Source organism: Ovis aries, chromosome 2 (assembly GCF_016772045.2).
Source record: "Ovis aries strain OAR_USU_Benz2616 breed Rambouillet chromosome 2, ARS-UI_Ramb_v3.0, whole genome shotgun sequence".
Taxonomy (NCBI): Eukaryota; Metazoa; Chordata; class Mammalia; order Artiodactyla; family Bovidae; genus Ovis; species Ovis aries.
Genome location: NC_056055.1, coordinates 31,613,291 through 31,633,821, shown reverse-complemented (window position 1 = coordinate 31,633,821; position 20,531 = coordinate 31,613,291). Strand labels below are relative to the sequence as shown.

The 20,531-nt window shown below is 38.9% G+C and overlaps 1 protein-coding gene across 7 annotated transcripts in view; it reads left to right on the top strand.

Annotated features, from left to right (window-relative positions):
* Positions 1-20,531, top strand: part of AOPEP (aminopeptidase O (putative)) — a 411,872-nt gene that overhangs the window by 51,958 nt on the left and 339,383 nt on the right. The window lies entirely within an intron of this gene.

The following is a 20,531-nucleotide window of genomic DNA, read 5'->3' as shown; positions in this document are numbered from 1 at the left end:
GCCATCTCCTGTTTGACCACTTCCAATTTACCTTGATTCATTGATCTAACATTCCAGGTTCCTATGCAACATTGTTCTTTACAGCATCGGACTTTACTTTCCCCTCCATACACACTCAGAACTGGGTGTTGTTTCCACTTTGGCTCAGCCTTTTCATTTTTTCTGGAGCTATTTCTCCAGTCTTCTCCAGTAGCATATTGGACATCTACTGACCTGGGAGGTTCATCTTTCAGTGTCATTTCTTTTTACCTTTTCATACTGTTCATGGGGTTCTCAATGCAAGAACACAAGTGGTTTGCCATTCCCTTCTCCAGGGGACCACCTGTTGTCAGAACTCTCCCTCATGACCCATCCATCTTGGGTGGCCCCCGTGGCATGGCTCATAGTTTCATTGAGTTATGCAAGTTTATGATCCTATAATCAGTTTGGTTAGCTTTCTGTGATTGTGGTTTCCAAACTGTCTGCCCTCTGACGGATGTGGATAAGAGGCTTGTGCAAGTTTCCTAATGGGAGGGACCGGCTGTGTGGAAAGGGCCATGCTGAGTAAATCTTTTATCCAGTTACCTGCCAATGGGTGGGCCTGTGCTCCCTCCATGTAGTTTGGCCTGAGACGGCCCATCCTGGAGTCTGCAGTGTCTTTGTTTGGCCTAATGGTGACCTCCTCCAGGAGGACTTAAGACAACATGTTGCACCTCCTAGGAAAATGCTACTGCCAGTGCCCTGACCCTGTGGCAGGCCACTGTCTACCCATGCCTCCACCATAGACTCCCAAACACTCTGAGCCAAAGTCTGGCTCAGTCTCTTATGGGGTCACTGCTCCTTTCTCCTGGGTCCTGGTGCACACAAGATTTTGTTTGTGCCCTCCAAGAGTCTCTGTTTCCCCAGTCCTGTGGAAATTCTGTAATCAAATCCCACTGACCTTCAAAGTCAGATTCCCTGGGGATTCCCAGTCACATGTGCCTTTAGATTTTTGTTGTTGTCTAGAGCTTCTAAGTGCTTTGAATGGGAGGACTGGTCTGATATAAGCTACTCCTCTATTATCAAAAGTGGCATTCCCCTTCATTTTGGAGGAAGAATAATTAAATAATCACACAAACAGGTATAAAGGTAAAATTTCTTTGTGCTGTGAACAAGTGCACAGTGCCATCAGATTTAATAATAGGGGAATTTGACTTAATCAGTGAGATAAGGAAAGATGTAGGAAAAATGAGAGAATTACTTAGACAAAGAAAATATTGAAGATGATTCCACATATTTGTTGAATGAATACATTTATAATCCAGATTTCTCTGTATCTTGGCTTCTTCTTTGCACATATTCTTTTAAAAAAATGTTTATCGGAATATAGTCTATTTACAATGTTGTGTTATTTTCATATGTACAGCAAAGGAAATCAGTTATGTGTATATATAGATCCACTTTTCTTTAATTTTTAAAAAATTTATTTTATTTCTTAAAGTCTTTATTGAATTTGTTACAATATTGCTTCTTTATTGTGTTTTGGTTTTTGACCCCAAGGCTTGTGGGATCTTAACTCCCTGATCAGGGATCCAACTCATATCCTTTGCATTGAAAAGTGAAGTCTTAACTGCTAGATCACCAGGAAAGTGCCTATCCACTGTTTTTTAAGATTTTTTTTCTTTTCCCCATATAGACCATTACAGAGTATTGAGTAGAGTGCCCTGTCTTTGTACCTATTTTTATCCTTTCAATCTTTAATCATCTCTCCAGGCTTCTGTGATGATTAATGGGTATCTGTAATTTGGTGGTTTTAGTATTATTCAGTGAACCATGTCCTTCATGAAAACTTCTTGAGACAAAGGACTTGTGGGTATGGCCTATTTAAGTGGTATAGCTGGGTCCATGGCCTTCTGGTTCATATGATTCACTGAGTTAAAAGGAAGTCTTCCTCCCAATACCAGGTGTTTAGATATTCTAGGTAAAAATAATAACATACACATGTATATACAGACACATACAAATGAAAATTCAAAACCAAGAAAGTTATCTTCAGTTCAGTTCAGTTCAGTCGCTCAGTCATGTCCGACTCTTTGCGACCCCATGAATCGCAGCACGCCAGGCCTCCCTGTCCATTACCAACTCCCGGAGTTCACTCAAACTCACTTCCATCGAGTCAGTGATGCCATCCAGCTATCTCATCCTCTGTCATCCCCTTCTCCTCCTGCCTCCAATCCCTTCCAGCATCAGAGCCTTTTCCAGTGAGTCAACTCTTTGCATGTGGTGGCCAAAGTACTGGAGTTTCAGCTTCAGCATCATTCCTTCCAAAAGAAATCCCAGGGCTGATCTCCTTCAGAATGGACTGGTTGGATCTCCTTGCAGTCCAAGGGACTCTCAAGAGTCTTCTCCAACACCGCAGTTCAAAAGCATCAATTCTTTGGCTCTCAGCCTTCTTCACAGTCCAACTCTCACATCCATATATGACCACTGGAAAAACCATAGCCTTGACTAGACGGACCTTAGTCGGCAAAGTAATGTCTCTGCTTTTGAATATGCTATCTAGATTGGTCATAACTTTTCTTCCAAGGAGTAAGCATCTTTTAATTTCATGGCTGCAGTCATCATCTGCAGTGATTTTAGAGCCCCCCAAAATAAAGTCTGACACTGTTTCCACTGTTTCCCCATCTATTTCCCATGAAGTGATGGGACCAGATGCTGTGATCTTAGTTTTCTGAATGTTGAGCTTTAAGCCAACTTTTTCACTCTCCTCTTTTACTTTCATCAAGAGGCTTTTGAGTTCCTCTTCACTTTCTGGCATAAGGGTGGTGTCATCTGCATATCTGAGGTTATTGATATTTTTCCCGGCAATCTTGATTCCAGCTTATGCTTCTTCCAGCCCAGCGTTTCTCATGATGTACTCTGCATAGAAGTTAAATAAGCAGGATGACAATATACAGCCTTGACATACTCCTTTTCCTATTGGGAACCAGTCTGTTGTTCCATGTCCAGTTCTAACTGTTGCTTCTTGACCTGCATACAGATTTCTCAAGAGGCAGATCAGGTGGTCTGGTATTCCCATCTCTTTCAGAATTTTCCACAGTTTATTGTGATCCACACAGTCAAAGGCTTTGGCATAGTCAATAAAGCAGAAATAGATGTTTTTTCTGGAACTCTCTTGCTTTTTTGTTATCTTAGTTGACCAAAATGGAGAGAAAATGTAAAGTCAGTATGATGAGTAGATGAATAGGAGCCTAACCTAAGAGACTCTCCCAGGAGAATAGATATAGGCCTTAATAGCTAGCTGGGTGTGTGTGGGGGGGATGTCCACCAAGGAAGGGATACCCAGCCATGGACTCAGTATATGTGGAGAACTAAAACTGAATTATTTGCCTAAAGCCAGAAGCCACGATAGGGAGATCCTTATATTTGGTGGAGAAAGAAAGTTCTGTTACACTATTCCAAAAGAGAGGCAAGGAAATCTGCTGTCTACTTCCCATATATGGGAAGAATTCCTGAGTCCTCCAACTAAAGGAGCACACTGTATCTATCTTGTGCAAGCCAAGTAAAAATAAATCCAAATTTAGATATATTGAAGGAAACTGTAGAGACCCAAAGATAATTAAAGGATATAAAAGCTTCTAGGGAGGAAAAACAGACACATATCAAGAAATGCAGATTAATTACAAACTTCTTATCAGAAAAAAGATGTCAGAATATAGTAGAGTAATATAGTTAAAGTGCTAAGTGAAAATAACTGTCAACCTGAAACTCTACATTTAAATGATCATATAATAGTGAGGATATGTTGAAGACATTTTCCAACACACAAGTGTTGAAAGAGTTTACTACTCCCAGACTCATCCTGAAAGAAATACTAAAGGTATACTTAAGTAAAAAGGAAATTGTGGCAAATTTTATTTTCTAAAAGGGGTCATAATAGGATCTACCATTTTACTTGCTCTTCTCCAGTGTGACCGAACCACTCCCCACATCAAGAGATGGAGCTGAATTCCCATTTCTTGACTGTGGACTGGCCATATGACACTTTTTCAAAACAGATAGTATGTGGTGGAATAATACCACATTGACTTTTGAGGCTAGATGAGAAAATTCATTCAGCTTTCAACTGGTTCTTTGGGACATTTACTCTGGAGGCTGCCAGCTGCCATGTAAGTTTTCTGACTATTCTGAGATTTTCATATTCAAGAGATATTTTGTAACCACTCTGATCATCAGACCTCCCAGACAAGCCTATTCTCCACTGAGTGCTATAGTAAAATTCATAAGATTCATAAAAATGGCCTGAGTAATATATATGGTGTATAGTAAATATATTTTATATTTATAAAGAATGTAATAAAATGGTTGCTATTTGAAGCATAAAACTTTGGGTTAGTTTGTCATGTAGCAGTAGTAACTGGAGTAAAATTGAACCCTGAAAGAGTAGTGAAATGTAGGAATCCATCATGGCAAGGAAACTTGTGAACAAAGAAGTATTGACTTTTTCCTAAGTTGGATGAGGCTTAAAAACAATGTCATAGTAAGATATTAGGAACCATAATATGGAAGCTGAAATAGAGTAGGGAAGATGAAGGACTCAGGATAAGACTTTCTAGGGTCCTTTTATTTTTCAGAGATTGACTTCACGTAGTCATATTCAACAAGAGAAACTGTTAGTCAATCAGTCGTGTCTTGACTATTTGCCACCCTATGGACTGTAGCCCACCAGGATCCTCTGTCCATGGGATTCTCCAGGCAGGAATACTGGAGTGGGCTGCCATTCCTTTCTCCAGGGGATCTTCCCAACCCAGGGATCAAACCTGGGTCTCCTGCATTGCATGCGGATTCTTTACATATTCAAGAAGAGAAATAGATTGTATAAGCTATGAAACAGTAGAGGGAAAAAGAGAATTCGGAAAAATTCAACAAGTAGAAAAGTAAAAGCTAAGAAATAAAGTCATGCTAAATAGAAAACACAAAATAAGTTGGTTGAGATTACTGCTGTTATATCATGATAAATGTAAACTTTATTTCAGTCGTCAAAAATGATTGTGTATTTTAAAAAATACAGCCCAACATTGCTTAAAAAAGATACTCATGGCAAAACAACTCAGAGAAGTAAAAAATAAAAGTATATAGAAGATATATCAGTGTGTCAGGAAAAAAGAATTTTTTAATGCAGGTGCGGCAGTATTGATATTAGGTAAAATAAAATTTTAGGTGCTTTGCCCAGGAAACACTTGCAGGTGTGTACCAGGAGTCATGTCCAAGGATGTTCATTGCAACACTGTAATAATAAAAAATTTAAAAGAACTTAACTATCTAGCAGTATGGAAATATATGGATACATTGTGGAATATTCATAATAGGAACGGCAAACAGCAATTAACTAAGCCAGATTTGTTTCCATTTGCATGGCTATAGTTCACAACTATTGAGTGAAAAAAGTAAGTTGTAAAATAATATGTTAGCATGACATTTCTAACATAATACATTTGCACTTCTAGTTCAGTTCAGTTGCTCAGTTGTGTCTGACTCTTTGCAACTCCTTTCCCTATTTGGAAATAGTCTGTTCCATGTACAGTTCTAACTGTTGCTTCTTGATCTGCATACAGATTTCTCAGGAGGTTGGTCAGGTAGGCTGGTATTCCCATCTCTTGAATTTTCCATGGTTTGTTGCAATCCACAGAGTCAAAGGCTTTGGCATAGTCAATAAAGCAGAAGTAGGTGTTTTTCTGGAACTCTTGCTTTTTCGGTGATCCAGCAGATATTGGCAATTTGATCTCTGGTTCCTCTGCCTTTTCTAAATCCAGCTTGAACATCCAGAAGTTCACGGTTCATGTACTGCTGAAGCCTGGCTTGGAGAATTTTGAGTATTACTTTGCTAGCCTGTGAAATGAGTGCAATTGTGCGGTAGTTTGAGCATTCTTTGGCATTACCTTTCTTTGGGAGTGGAATGAAAACTGAACTTTTCAAGTCCTGTGGCCTGCTGAGTTTTCCAAATTTGCTGGCATATTGGGTACAGGACTTTCACAGCATCCTCTTAGGATTTGAAATAGCTCAACTGGAATTCCATCACTTCCACTAGCTTTGTTCATAGTGAAACTTCCTAAGGCCACCTTGGCTTTGCATTCCAGGATGTCTGGCTCTAGGTGAGTGATCACACCACCATGATTATCTGGGTTGTGAAGATCTTTTTTGTTTAATTCTTCTTTGTATTCTTGCCACCTCTTCTTAATATCTTCTGCTTCTGTTAGGTCCATACCATTTGCCCTTTATTTTGCCCATCTTTGCATGAAATGTTCTCTTGGTATCTCTAGTTTTCTTGAAGAGATCTCTAGTCTTTTCCATTCTATTGTTTTCCTCTATTTCTTTGCATTGATTGCTGAGAAAGGCTTTCTTATCTCTCCTTGCTATTCTTTGGAACTCTGCATTCAAATGGGTATATCTTTCCTTTTCTCCTTTGCCTTTTGCTTCTCTTCTTTTCATAGCTATTTGTAAGCCCTCCTCAGACAACCATTTTGCTTTTTTGCATTTCTTTTTCTTGGGGATGGTCTTGATCGCTGCCTCCTGTATAATGTCACGAACCTCCATCAATAATACTTCACTCTATCAGATCTAATCCCTTGAATCTATTTGTCACTTCCACTGTATAATCATAAGGGATTTGATGTAGGTCATACCTGAATGGTCTAGTGGTTTTCCCTACTGTCTTCAATCTAAGTCTGAATTTGGCAATAAGGAATTCATGATCTGAGCCACAGTCAGCTCCTGGTCTTTTTTTGCTGACTGTATAGAGCTTCTCCATCTTTGGCTGCAAAGAGTATAATCAATCTGATTTGAGTATTGACCATTTGGTGATGTCTGTGTGTAGAGTCTTCTGCTGTGTTGTTGGAAGACAGTGTTTGCTATGACCAGTGCATTCTCTTGGCAAAACTCTGTTAGCCTTTGACCTGCTTCATTTTGTATGCCAAGGCCAAATTTGCCTGTTATTCCAGGTATCTCTTGACTTCCTACTTTTGCATTCCAGTCCCCTATAATGTACTTCCGTACTTCATAAGTAATGAATTATACTTCATAAAATATATTTCATAAATAATGAATCTTGTACTTCTCAGATTCCTTCTATTCCTAAAATTAGCAAATTTCACATCAATAAGCTGTGTTCCTATGACTATATGCATTTGACTGTCTGAGGAACCATCCCTAGAAATAGTATAGGTCAGTAACTTAATTCCTGACTGTCATTAAGAATAATCACTATATCCTAAAGAATTAACACACTTGCAGTAGAAGAAAACTGACTTCCTCTGAACAAGTAATCTGTAGGATTAAGTATTTTGTAACCATTCCCAGTATGCCCAATGCTAGATAGTAAGCACATATGTAAAAATATCTCCTTGTCCCCTGAGTTGCCTACAAGAAAAGAAGTATGGCAGAAAGAAGTACAGATATATCCTGAGGAGAGATGAGAGCTATCTGGAAGATGATGTTTGAGCAATAACTTTCTTCTAGAATGTATGCAAACCAGAACTCATGTTCTGTAAATAACTAGACCTTGAATGCCCTCAGATGTCAAATTCCACAGATATTTGTTGAGAACCTACTGTATCCATGGTATTTTACTTAGCATGGTCATGAACTCAGAGATCAGGAGTCCCAAATTCTTTATAGACCTTTGGAGAATGGCTGGAGGATGGAGGTAACTATAAAACGAGGCAGGGAAGTCAAGGGCCATCAGAGTGATACAGAGGGCTTCGCAGCTTGAGAAGAGAATGAGGATTTGGAGCGTTCCAGAATGGAATCTGTTTCATACATCTGTAAATGTGCTCATTTCTGTTTTGGTGATTAAGGGTGATAAGACAGTTTCTTTGTTGTGCCATAGCTCTATTTATTAGTATTTAATCCTCTCTCATTTACTCCCCACCACCCCACCTTTCTTAAAAAAAATATTGCTGTACAGTAAATCTTTCAAAGCCTCTAATGGTGTTGCTGAGACAATCATTTAAGCATTTAAAACACACACCACATAGTACATTTATTTTAGAAGCAGCAGTGGTTAGCCACTGGAAACTAACCATTGGGTTTGATAAAGGGGGGAATTTTATATGTTATGGCTTATGACAGAGAGTGGAAAAATGCTTTAGTGAGATGGACTGGCATTTAAAATTGAAACACAATAATAGCAAAAAGTGCTGAAGTCAAAGAACTGCTTAGAAATATGGTTACTATTTGCTGAGAGAGGCCTTTTGAGGTGGCCAGATATATGCGTTTGCAACCACAGTCAGTTCAGTTCTTCCCTAAATGTGGAACTGTGACCCTGATTGATGCCAGTGAGAGTTATTTACTTGCAGAGAAATATTTAGATGATTCATAAATCCAAGGCAAGTAAGAAATAAGTGTAATAGCAACAGGGTTTTAGTAGACTTATACATTATATGTAACTTAGCTGGGAACCATGCAAAGGTAATGGTGATCTTTTGAGTCTTTGGGGTTTGCTTAAAAATTCTCCTTTTTTCCCCCAAAGCTATTATATTTTGTATTGATTCTAGTCCACAAAACTGAGAGAAAATAAGTTTTTTAAAAAGGTAGAGTGGGGGTATGGAAGAGAATCTTAGCATTTGATTTATGACTTGTACAATGTAAAGGAAATGGTCATGAGAGCTGGAGGATGAGAATTTCAAGAAAAAGTATCAGCAAGTGAAAAAGAATCAGAAATTGACCTTGGGCAAATTGCTTTACTCTCTGGACGTCATTGTCTTCATTTGTAAAACTAGAGTGTTAGAAGAGAACCTTAAGGAATTTTTCAGCTTGAGAATTCCATGAAGGAGACTAGTTAAAATGGACAGCAGGATCAGATGTGGTTTTTGCTTGCTTATTTTCTTTCTAGTTTCATTGAGATTTAATTGACACATAACATTATACTACTTTAAGGTGTATAACATAATGCTTTGATATATGTGTATGTTGCATTGCTTTGTTTTAAAAAATGGTGGCCTTGGAGGTGTTTGAAAAATTGGTAATAGGGTGGAGGCATCAGTTCAGTCACTCAATAGTGTCCAACTCTTTGCAACCCCAAGAACTGCAGCACGCCAGGCCTCCCTGTATATCACCAACTCCCAGAGTTTACCCAAACTCATGTCCATCCAGTTGCTGATGCCATCCAGCCATTTCATCCTCTGTCATCCCCTTCTCCTCCTGCCCCCAATCCCTCCCAGCATCAGGGTCTTTTCCAATGAGTCAACTCTTTGCATGAGGTGGCCAAAGTATTGGAGTTTCAGCTTCAGCATCAGTCCTTCCAATGAACACCCAGGACTGATCTCTTTTAGGATGGACTGGTTGGATCTCCTTGCAGTCCAAGGGACTCTCAAGTGTTTTCTCCAACACTGCAGTTCAAATGCCTCAATTCTTTGGCACTCAGCTTTCTTCACAGTCCAACTCTCACATCCATACATGACCACTGGAAAAACCATAGCCTTGACTAAACAGACCTTTGTTGGAAAAGTAATCTCTCTGCTTTTGAATATGCTATCTAGATTGGTCATAACTTTCCTTCCAAGGAGTAACCATCTTTTAATTTCATGGCTACAATCACCATCTGCAGTGATTTTGGAGCCCAAAAAATAAAGTCTGACACTGTTTCCACTGTTTCCCCATCTATTTCCCATGAAGTGATGGGACCAGATGCCATGATCTTCATTTTCTGAATGTTGAACTTTAAGCCAACTTTTTCACTTTCCTCTTTCACTTTTATCAAGAGGCTTTTTAGTTCCTCTTCACTTTCTGCCATAAGGGTGGTGTCATCTGCATATCTGAGGTTATTGATATTTCTCCCAGGAATCTTTATTCCAGCTTGTGCTTCTTCCAGCCCAGCGTTTCTCATGATGTACTCTGCAATATACAGCCTTGATGTACTCCTTTTCCTATTTGGAACCAGTCTGTTGTTCCATGTCCAGTTCTAACTGGTGCTTCCTGACCTGCATATAGGTTTCTCAAGAGGCCAGTCAGGTGGTCTGGCATTCCCATCTCTTGAAGAATTTTCCACAGTTTATTGTGATCCACACAGTCAAAGGCTTTGGCATAGTCAATAAAGCAGAAATAGATGTTTTTTGGGAACTCTCTTGCTTTTTCAGTAATCCAGCGGATATTGGCAATTTGATCTCTGGTTCCTCTCCCTTTTCTAAGATCAGCTTAAACATCTGGAAGTTCACTGTTCACATATTGCTGAGGCCTGGCTTGGAGAATTTTAAGCATTACTTTACTAGCATGTGAGATGAGTGCAATTGTGCAATACTTTGAGCATTCTTTGGCATTGCCTTTCTTTGGGATTGGAATGAAAACTGACCTTTTCCAGTCCTGTGGCCACTGGTGAGTTTTCCAAATTTGCTGGCATATTGAGTGCAGCACTTTCACAGCATCATCTTTCAGGATTTGAAATAGCTCCACTGGAATTCCATCACCTCCACTAGCTTTGTTCGTAGTGATGCTTTCTAAGGCCCACTTGACTTCACATTCCATGATGTCTGGCTCTAGGTGAGTGATCACACCATCGTGATTATCATGATGGAGGCATGGAGAGGGACAGACATTGGCAAGAGAAAAATGTCAAATGAAACAACATTCCAAATTAGTGAAACAGGATAGTGTTGGGAAAAATACTTCTTTTCCATTTCTGAGGTTTCCTTTCTTGTGGAGGGAGCTTAATCACTGTAACATTCCTGGTCATTTTACTTCTCCTTTAAGGTAGGTGGAGTCACTTATTCTGGTAAATTTTGAAAGAAGAAACTAGGTATGCTCTGCTCAGTCCAGTTCCTCTTTTTTGCTTTTGGGCAGCAGCCCTGACTACAGAGGACTGTTTTTCTTATGTCTCCAGGCCCTGAGTCTTACCTGTTGAGGATACCTGCTCTCTTGGGAGCTTTGACCTGATCCTTCATTGCCTGTGACCAATCTAACTTGAGGATTTGGTTTTTAGGTACCTTTGACTTCCACACCAAGTCATATCGTTCAGTTTAGTTTTCATCAATAATGTGATATTTTGGTCTCCCTTTGCCATACCCTATCTTATTTCTCAGTATGTTCAGAATTTGGATTGGCAAGAAGAGTTCTGTTTATTTCTCTCTCTCAGGCTCCAAAAGCTAGAATGCAGGGGCAAAGAACTGGCTTTAGTGAAAAGGGATTATTATGTTTTCTCTGAATTTAGAGAAGGCAATATATTTCCTCTGAATGAGGAAGAGGGCACTAATTATAGAGAACTGGAAATCCTTGAGGTATAATGGAGTTTCAGGGATTCAAAATCATCACAGTTAGGTAGGGGAACAAATTAATCAACCGAGAATGAGTCATCAGGCATGGATTTGGAAACTTAAAAGAAGAAAAGGTACAGAATTGCCTGTCTATGGAATATACTTAAGAATCCACTGAAAGATGTTTACAGATGGGGGCCAAGATGATGGAGTAGAAAGACCCTGAGCTCACTTCCTCTCATGACAACACCAAGATTACAGTCATCACTGGAAAAGATCAGACCCTATCAGAGAAAATCTTCTATAACTTAAGATATAAAGAAGGACCCACAATGAGATGGGTAGGAGGAACAGAGTCATAATATAATCAACTCCTATAACCAAAAACTGGAGAATAAATTGAGTGCAGAGGATCTTCCACAGGAGTGAGTATTCTGAGACCCACATTGGGCTCTCCAGTTTGGGGTTCCTGCACCAGGAAGGCAAGCCTCCAGAGCATTTGGCATTGAGGACCAGTGGGACTTAATTTCAGGAGTCCCAAAGGACTAGTGGGAAACAGACTTCACTCTTACTGCACAAAATCTCATATGCTGTCAGACCCAGTGGAAAAGCAGTAATTTGATAGAAGCCTGGACCAGATGTACCCATGTCTTTGGAGGTCTCTCGGAGAGGCAAGGGTAGCTGCAGCTGACCCTGGGGACATAGACATTGGTGGCACTCATACTGGGGAGCTGCTACTGTGTGGATACTGGTGCTGGTAGGCAACATTGTGGAACCCTTCCTTTAGCTCATTAGCTGCAAGGCCTGGCTCCACCCAACAGTTTGTAGGCACCTATGCTGGAACATCTCAGGTGAAGCAATGAACTGGTTTGGAATACAGGCCCACTTCTCAGCAGATGGACTTCCTGAAGACTTTCTGAGCCCACAGCCACCTCTGGATGTGCCTCTAGGCATTGTCCTGCCCACCAGAGGCCAGGACCCAGCTCCACCCACCAGATACAAATCACCAGATACAAGAAAACTATGATCTCACAGCCTATGGACCCAGTCTGCCTAGAGCAGGCCAGACTCTGCCCTGAAACCAGCTGGGTCCTGTCCCTGCTTATTGGCACATAAACACAAGCTTTGGAACATCCCAGACACCATACCCACTGTGTCAAGAACTAGCCATTCCTCACCAGTGATCTGACACCAGCTCTGGAATCCCTGGGCCATGTAGGCAGACTCCAGGACCCAGCTCTATGAGCCAATAGTCCAACACTAATCCTAGGACCTGGCTTCATCCATCAGTAGGGAATCAACAGCCCTGGAATCTTCTGAATCCTGACTCTGCACTATCTCCACAGTCCCCTGGGGTTCTGCAGTCAGTCATTTTGTGACCATGCCCAGCCAACCATCTGCCAGAAGCCTCCACACAAGCACAGGACCTGGCAACCAAGTGGATTAGGGCTAACAAAGACTACCAGACCACCTACATAGCCTACCACAACAGAAGGACCCACACAGCCCTCATGGGGCAACCCCTAGAACATACAGCTTGGATGATGAGAGGAGGATGCACTACTGGGACACAGGACTGCTCCTACAGAAGGCCACTTGTTTTGGGGTCAAGAAACATAATTAACCTTATAAGTAAAAATATAGACAGCAACTTAGGTAAAATGAGGCATTAGAGAAACATATTCCAGACAAAGGAATAAGATAAAACTCAAGAAAAACTTAGTGAAGTCTCCAAATTGGTAATCTAACCAAGAAAGAGTTCAAAGTAATCATCACAAGTATGATCAAAGAATTTGAAAGAAGAATGGATTTACAAAGTGAGAAGTTAGAAGTGTTTAACAAAGAGAAATATAAAGAACAACCAAACAGGGATAAAGAATACAATAAGTGAAATGAAAAATATACTAGAAGGAGTCAACAGTAGACTAAATGATACACAGGGTGGGATCAGCAAGATGGAAGACAGAGTAGAGGAAATCTCTGATATTGAGCAGATAAAAGAAAAAGAAGAAATGAAGGTAGTTACAGAGACCTCTGAGATCAAGTGCACTAATATTTGTATTATAGGGGTTTCAGAAGGAAAAAGGCTGAGAACATATTTGAATACATAACAGCTGAAGGGGAACAGCCATCAGGAAGCTGAGAGAGTTCTGTATAGGAGTAACCCAAAGGGAAACACACTAAGACACATTGTAACTAAAATGACAAAATTTAAGAGTAGAGAATATTAAAAGTAGCAAGTGAAAAGCAACAAATAATACACAAGGGAACTTCCATAAGGCTGTCAGCTGTAGAAATGCTGCAGGCCAGAAGAGGATGACAGGATATATTTAAAGTGATGAAAGGGAAAAACTTACAACCAAGAATACTCTGCCCAGCAAGACTCTCATTTGGATTTTATGGAGAAATCAAAACATTTACAGGCAAGCATCTTCTAAAAGGATTCAGCACCACCAAATCAGCTTTACAACAAATGTTAAAGGAACTTCTCTAGATGAGAAAAAAAAAAGGCCACAACTAGAAACAAGTAAAATTACAAAATGAAAAACTCATCAATAAAGGCAAACATACTATAAAGGTAGGAAATCATCCACACACAAAGCTACTAGGAAAGTTAAAAGACAAAACTAGTAAAATCATCTATATCTACAATAAGCAGTTAAGGAAGCACAAAACAGTTAGATTTAAAATATGATATAAAAAAATGGGCTTTCCTGATGGCTTAAATGGTAAAGAATCTGGCTGCAATGCAGGTGACCTGGATTTGATCCCTGGATTGGGAAGATCCACTGGAGAAGGTAATGGCTATTCATTCCAGTGTTCTTGTCTTGAGAATCCGCTCGACAGAGGAGCCTAGTGGGCTACAGTTCATATGGTCATAAAGAGTCAGACACGATTGAGCAACTAAGCACAATGATAGTCAAAAATAGTGATCATGAGGGGAGAAGAATACAAATGTTGGGTTATTAAAATGCATTTGAACTTAAGAGATCAGCAACTTAAAACAATTTTATATATATGTTGCTGAACAACCAGTGGCTCATTGAAGAAATAAAAGGAAATTTAAAAAAGAATAACCTAGAGACAAATGAAAATGAAGACATGACTATCCAAAACCTATAGGACATAACAAAAACAGTTCTCAGAGGGCATTGTACAATGATACAAGCTTACCTCAGGAAATGTAAAATCTCAAATAAGCAACCTATCCTTATAACAGATGTAAACTTTTATATATAGAATGGATGAACAACAAAGACCTACTGTATAGCACTATATTCAATATAGTTCAGAAGAAATATGTTCAATATCCTATGGTAAACCATAAAGAAAAGAATATAAAAGTGTGTGTGTTGAATCACTCTGCTGTGTTGTACAAGGTAACACGACATTGTAGATCAGTTATACTTCAGGAAAGAAAAAAGAAAGGAAAAAATAAAATGTAGATGAATTATATCTCAATGAACCTGGGAAAAACTATATCATAACTTATAGAAAAAACAAAGCAAAATAAAACCCTAACCATACACCTAAAGGAACTAGAGAAAGAAGAACAAATAAAACCCAAAGGTAGTGAAGGAAAGAAATGAAGATGAGAGCAGAAATAAATAAAATAGAAGCTAAAACAATTGAAAAGATCAATGAAACTAGCAGCTAGTTCTTTGAAAAGATAAACAAAATTGATAAACTAGACCCATCAAGAAAAAGAGAGGGCCCAAATTAATAAAACCAGAAATGAAAAAGAAGTTACAACTGACACCAGAGAAATATAAAAGATCATGAGACTACTGTGACCTTCTCTTTGCCAATAACCTGGATAAACTGGAAGAAATGGACAAATTCTTAGAAATATACAGTCTCCTCAGACTGAACCAGAAGAAACAGAAAATTTGAATCAACTAATTCCCAGTAATGAAATTGAATAAGAAATTTTAAAACTTCTGACAAAGAAAAGTCTAGGACCAAATGGCTTCACAGGTGAATTCTACCAAATATTTAGAGAGGAGTTAACACCTATCCTTCTCAAAATATTGTGGAGGAAAGAACACTTCCAAATTCATCCTGTGAAACCAGCATTGCCTTGATACCAGATAAAGATATCACACACCCAAATACTTAGCACGTAAGGAAAGGTGAAAGTGAAAGTCTCTCAGTCATGTCTGACTCTTGTGACTCCATTGACTATAGCCTACCAGGCTCCTCTGTCCAAGGAATTCTCCAGGCTAGAATACTGGAGTGGGTAGCCGTTCCCTTCTCCAGGGTATCTTCTCAACCCAGGGATTGAACCTAGGTCCTCTGCATTGCAGGTGGATTCTTTACCATCTGAGCCACCAGGGAAGCCCAAGAATACTGGAATGGGTAGCCTATCCCTTCTTCAGCAGATCTTCCCAACCCAGGAATTGAATTGGAGTCTCCTGCATTGCAGGCAGATTCTTTACCAGCTGAATTACCAGGTAAGGAATCCACCTGCAATGCAGGAGTCACAGAAGACATGCTTTCAATCCCTGGGTCAGGAAGATCCCGTTCTAGCATTCTCTTGCCTGAGAAATCCTGTGGAGAGAGGAGCCTGGCAGACTATAGTCCATGGGATCTCAAAAGAGTCATATAGGACTGAGTGACTAAGCATGCACACACACAAAAAGATAATTACAATCCCATGGATGGAGGGGCCTGGAAGGCTGCAGTCCATGGGGTCGCTAGGAGTCGGACAGGACTGAGTGGCTTCACTCTCACTTTTCACTTTCATGCACTGGAGAAGGAAATGGCAACCCACTCCAGTGTTCTTGCCTGGAGAATCCCAGGGATGGGGGAGCCTGGTGGGCTCCCGTCTATGGGGTCGCACAGAGTCGGACATGACTGAAGCGGCTTAGCAACAGACTGATATCACTGAGGAACATAGATGCAGAGATCCTCAGCAAAATATTTGCAAACCAAATCCAGCAATACTTTAAAAGGATCATACACCCTGATCAAATGGGATTTACCCCAAGGATGCAAGGATTTTTCAATATCCACAAATCAATCAGTGTAATACACCACATCAACAAATTGAAAAAATGTAAACTGTCACTGTTTGCAGGTTACATGATACTATTCCTAGAAAATCCTATGCTGAAAGAAATTGAAGATGACATAAGCAGATGTTTGTGGATTGGAAGAATCAATATTGTTAAAATGACATACTATCCAAGGCAATCTACAGGTTTAATGCAATCCTTATCAAAATACCAATGGTATTTTTCACAGAACAAAAAATTTTTACATTTGTATGGTAACACAAAAGATCCCAAAAAGCCAAAGCAATCTTGAGAAAGAAGAACAGAGATGGAGGAACCATACTCTCTGACTTCAGACTATACTACAAAGCTGCAGTAATCAAAACAGTGGTATTGGCCCAAAAGCAAAATATAGACCAATGAAACAGGATAGAAGGCCCAGGACTAAAGCAATGCACTTATATTCAATTAGTCAATGACAAAAGAGGCAAGAATATGCAAGGGAGAAAAGACAGTCTCTTCAATAAGTTGTGCTGGGAAAACTGGACATTTACATCTTAAAGAATGAAATTAGAACCTTCTCTAACACTATTCAAAAAAATAAAATGGATTAAAGACCTAAATGTAAGACCTAAAATCATAAAACTGCTAGAAGAAATAACATGGCAGAACACCCTTTGACATAAATCATGGCAATATTTTTTTGGCTCTATCTCCCAAACAAAGGAAATAAAAGCAAAAATAAATATATGGGACCTAATTTAACTTAAAATCTTTTAAATAGCAAAGTAAGCCATCAACAAAATGAAAAGACAACCTACTGAATGGGAGAAAACTTTTGCAAATGATGTGACCAATAAAGCATTAATATTCAAAATATATAAACAGTTCATATGGTTCAACATAAAAAGCAAGCAACATGATTATAAGAGAAGATGCTTAACATCACTCATCATCATCAGGGAAATGCAAATCAAAACCACAATGAAAGACCACCTCACACCTAACAGAATGGCTGTCATCAAAAAGAACACAAATAGCATTGGCTGGAATGTGAAGAAAAGGAAACTCTTGCACAGTGTTGGTAGGAGTATAAATTGTAGCCACTATGGAAAGCTATATGTAAGTTTCTCAAAATTCTGAAAATAGAACCATAGCAATTCCACTTCTGGGTATATATCCCAAAAGACAACTCTTATTTGAAAAGATACACGCACCTCAGTGTTCTTATTAACATTGCTTACACTTGCCAAGATATGGAAGCCACGTAAATGTCCATCAACAGATGAATAGATGTGGTGTGTGTGTATGTATATACCTATATCTATCTATCTATATGAAAAGACAGTCTACTGAATGGGAGAAAATGTGGTGTATATATGTGTACACAATGGAGTACTATGAAGCAATAGAAAAGAATAAAAATTTTGCCATTTGTAGCAACATGGATGAACTTTGAAGGTATAATTCTAGGTGAAATGTCAGACAGAGAAAGACAAATACTGTGAGAGATCACTTATATGTAGAATCTGAAAAAATCAACAAGCTAGTAAATATAACAACAAAAAAAGCAGACTCATTGATATAGAGAACAAATTGGTGCTTAAGGGTGGGGAGAGGGAAGGGGAAGGGGCACATAAGGGTAAAGGAGTAAGAGGTACAAACTATTTTGTATAAAATAATCTGCAAGGATATATTGTACAATATAAGGAGTATAGCCAATATTTTATAATAACTATAAATGGAGTATAACCTCTAGAAATTGTGTCACTGTGTTATACACCTATAGCTTATATATAATATTTTTAATCAAATACACTTCAATTAAAAAAAAGTCTCATAAAGAGGACCGAAAGATTTCCAGTTAGGTTGACAGACAAAGTGACGTTAACAGTCCTGGATGGGCAAGGCTCTAAGGTAGCCTAGGGATAGCCACCAGGGACAAAAGTGGTGAAAACCACTCTACACAACATATTTTATTGTTAAATTATATTAACTTTCACATTAGGAACCTATTAAGGTTAGATAATAAATGGTTTTATCTATATTATTACAAATGCTAATGTATTTTTCAAATTTCATAGTTTAGACAGCCACCAAGTTAACCCTTTTCTTAGTTGATTCAGAGTTTTCCTTATGTGTGTCCAGGTATTTTTTAATTAAACAAAAAACAATGTTTTAATAGCCCAGTCAACAAAATAGTACATTATAGCAACTCCAAAATCCAGCAGGGTCAAGTTTTAACAATCTATTGTTTCTAATTACATAAATATAGCCAGTAGCTTTACTGAAGTTTATTATAAATAATATGACAATTTCAGTTCTCACACCGAAAGGGAAATACCCTAGCTTATTTCCTTTGCTCATTGACTATTCTAGGACTAAAGTGTGTGCCGTGCGTGTATGCTAAGTCGCTTCAGTCGTGTCTGACTCTGTGTGACCCTATGGACTGTAGCCTGCCAGGCTCCTCTGTCCATGGAATTCTCCAGGCAAGAATACTGGAGTGGGTTGCCATGCCCTCCTCCAGGGGATCTTCCAAACCCTCCTCCAGGGATCAAACTGTTTCTTCTCCAGCTCCTGCATTGCAGACGGGTTCTTTACCACTAGCAGCACCTATAGGTTCTTTACCACTAGCAGCACCTGGGAAACCCAAAGTGCATGCCAGCTTCTCCATAAAGTGATCTCAGACTATTCTTTTACATCCCTGATTACTCTCAGTTCTTATCATTCTAAAAGTCAAAGTGTATATTAACACTCACAGTTTGGTGCAGGGGAGGGAGGAAGAGAAGGGAGCAGGAAGGGTTTCAGGAGGCAATTGCACTTTAACTATATGGAGGGAGAATCGAATTTGGCAGGTGGATATGGAAGGTGGGAGCCAGGAGCACTCCAGGTATGACAGAGTAGTCCAAAAAGCATGGAGGTAAGGTGTCAGGTCATCTTTAGGGAGCAGTGGATTGAGCAGGCCTTTTTTTTTTTTTTTTTTTTGGCCACACCGTTGAGTCCTGTGGAATCTTAGTTACCTGACCAAGGACCGAACTGGAGGCCCCTGCAGTGGAAGCTTGGAATCTTAACCACTGGGCCACCAGAGAAGTCCTGAGTGTGCCCTTTGACTAGAGGACAAGGATTTGAAGGGAGTGTGGTCTCCGTGACAAGGAAAACCAGACTGTACAAGTCTGCTGGAAGCCAGATCCTTTTAAGGCTAGGTGAGATTTTGATGAGGAACTAGCCTGTAGGGAGGTAGAAAATGAAAATTCAATAGGTTTAATTGTTGGAATAAGATTCTAGAAGGAAAGGAAATAAGAATCTAGGAGATTGCCAGATAAAGTTAGAAGGAAAGTGAGGAGGACTTAAACAATAAAAAGGGAGGGCTCAATTTTGTTTGAAAAGTCAAACAAGTAATGTTGTTTTGTAGTTGATGAAAGAGTACCTCTTGGTATTTAGAAATACAAAAGTGATTTTAAATAAATCTGCTTTGTCAGAGTTTTCATTTCCTTTCCTCTGCCTTTTTTTTTTTTTTCATTTCTTGGTTAAAAAAATATGTTGAAAGAAATTAGGTACACAACAGGGACTGAAATAATTTCAAATAATTTTTCTTTTAGTTGGATTACTATTATAAAATAAGACTACATTTTGATTCAGAACTTTTACGAAGAACTTGGGTATTTTATTACAACATCTGTTTCTACATTTTAATTTCTCTCCTTCCTTTTATAGGTATTTGCATGCTTTTTTTTTTTCCAATGAGAAGACCTTTTTGTTTGCCACAAGAAGGCTATTATCCAGAATGTTAATGGGTTTTCAGCTATTAAGATGTAATGATATACCTTGAGTATTTAACTATAAATTTGAAAAATCTCTGTGAACAATCTCAAAGGAATACTTCGAATGCACTCCTGGTAAATTGGCTCATTTTCCTGTAATTTACTGGAAGTGCTGATATGAGAATAGTCCTAATGTGAAAAGTACATTAATCCCTGGAGTTACATTGTATGTATTAAATTATTATTCTCAAAGAATAAAACGTATGAGGCCATTTAGCCTTCATTCACATCTGTTACTTAGAATCACAGTAAAAAAACAATCAGTTTTCTTCTGATGCACAAAATTAAAAATACATTCAATACATGTAATATCTTTTAAAACAAGAGGTACAGTGATGCTCAGTTATATTTTTGCCCACCAATCGTTCTTTTCCAAGACAAGGACTTCTACAATAGTTAGGAACATGATTCTTCTGGTTTTGTGGAGGCCTCTTTTATTCCACTGATAACTGAAATATTTTTAGAAATCCATAATGTAGTTTGATGTCAGTCAAAAGGATTAGTCTGCCTTG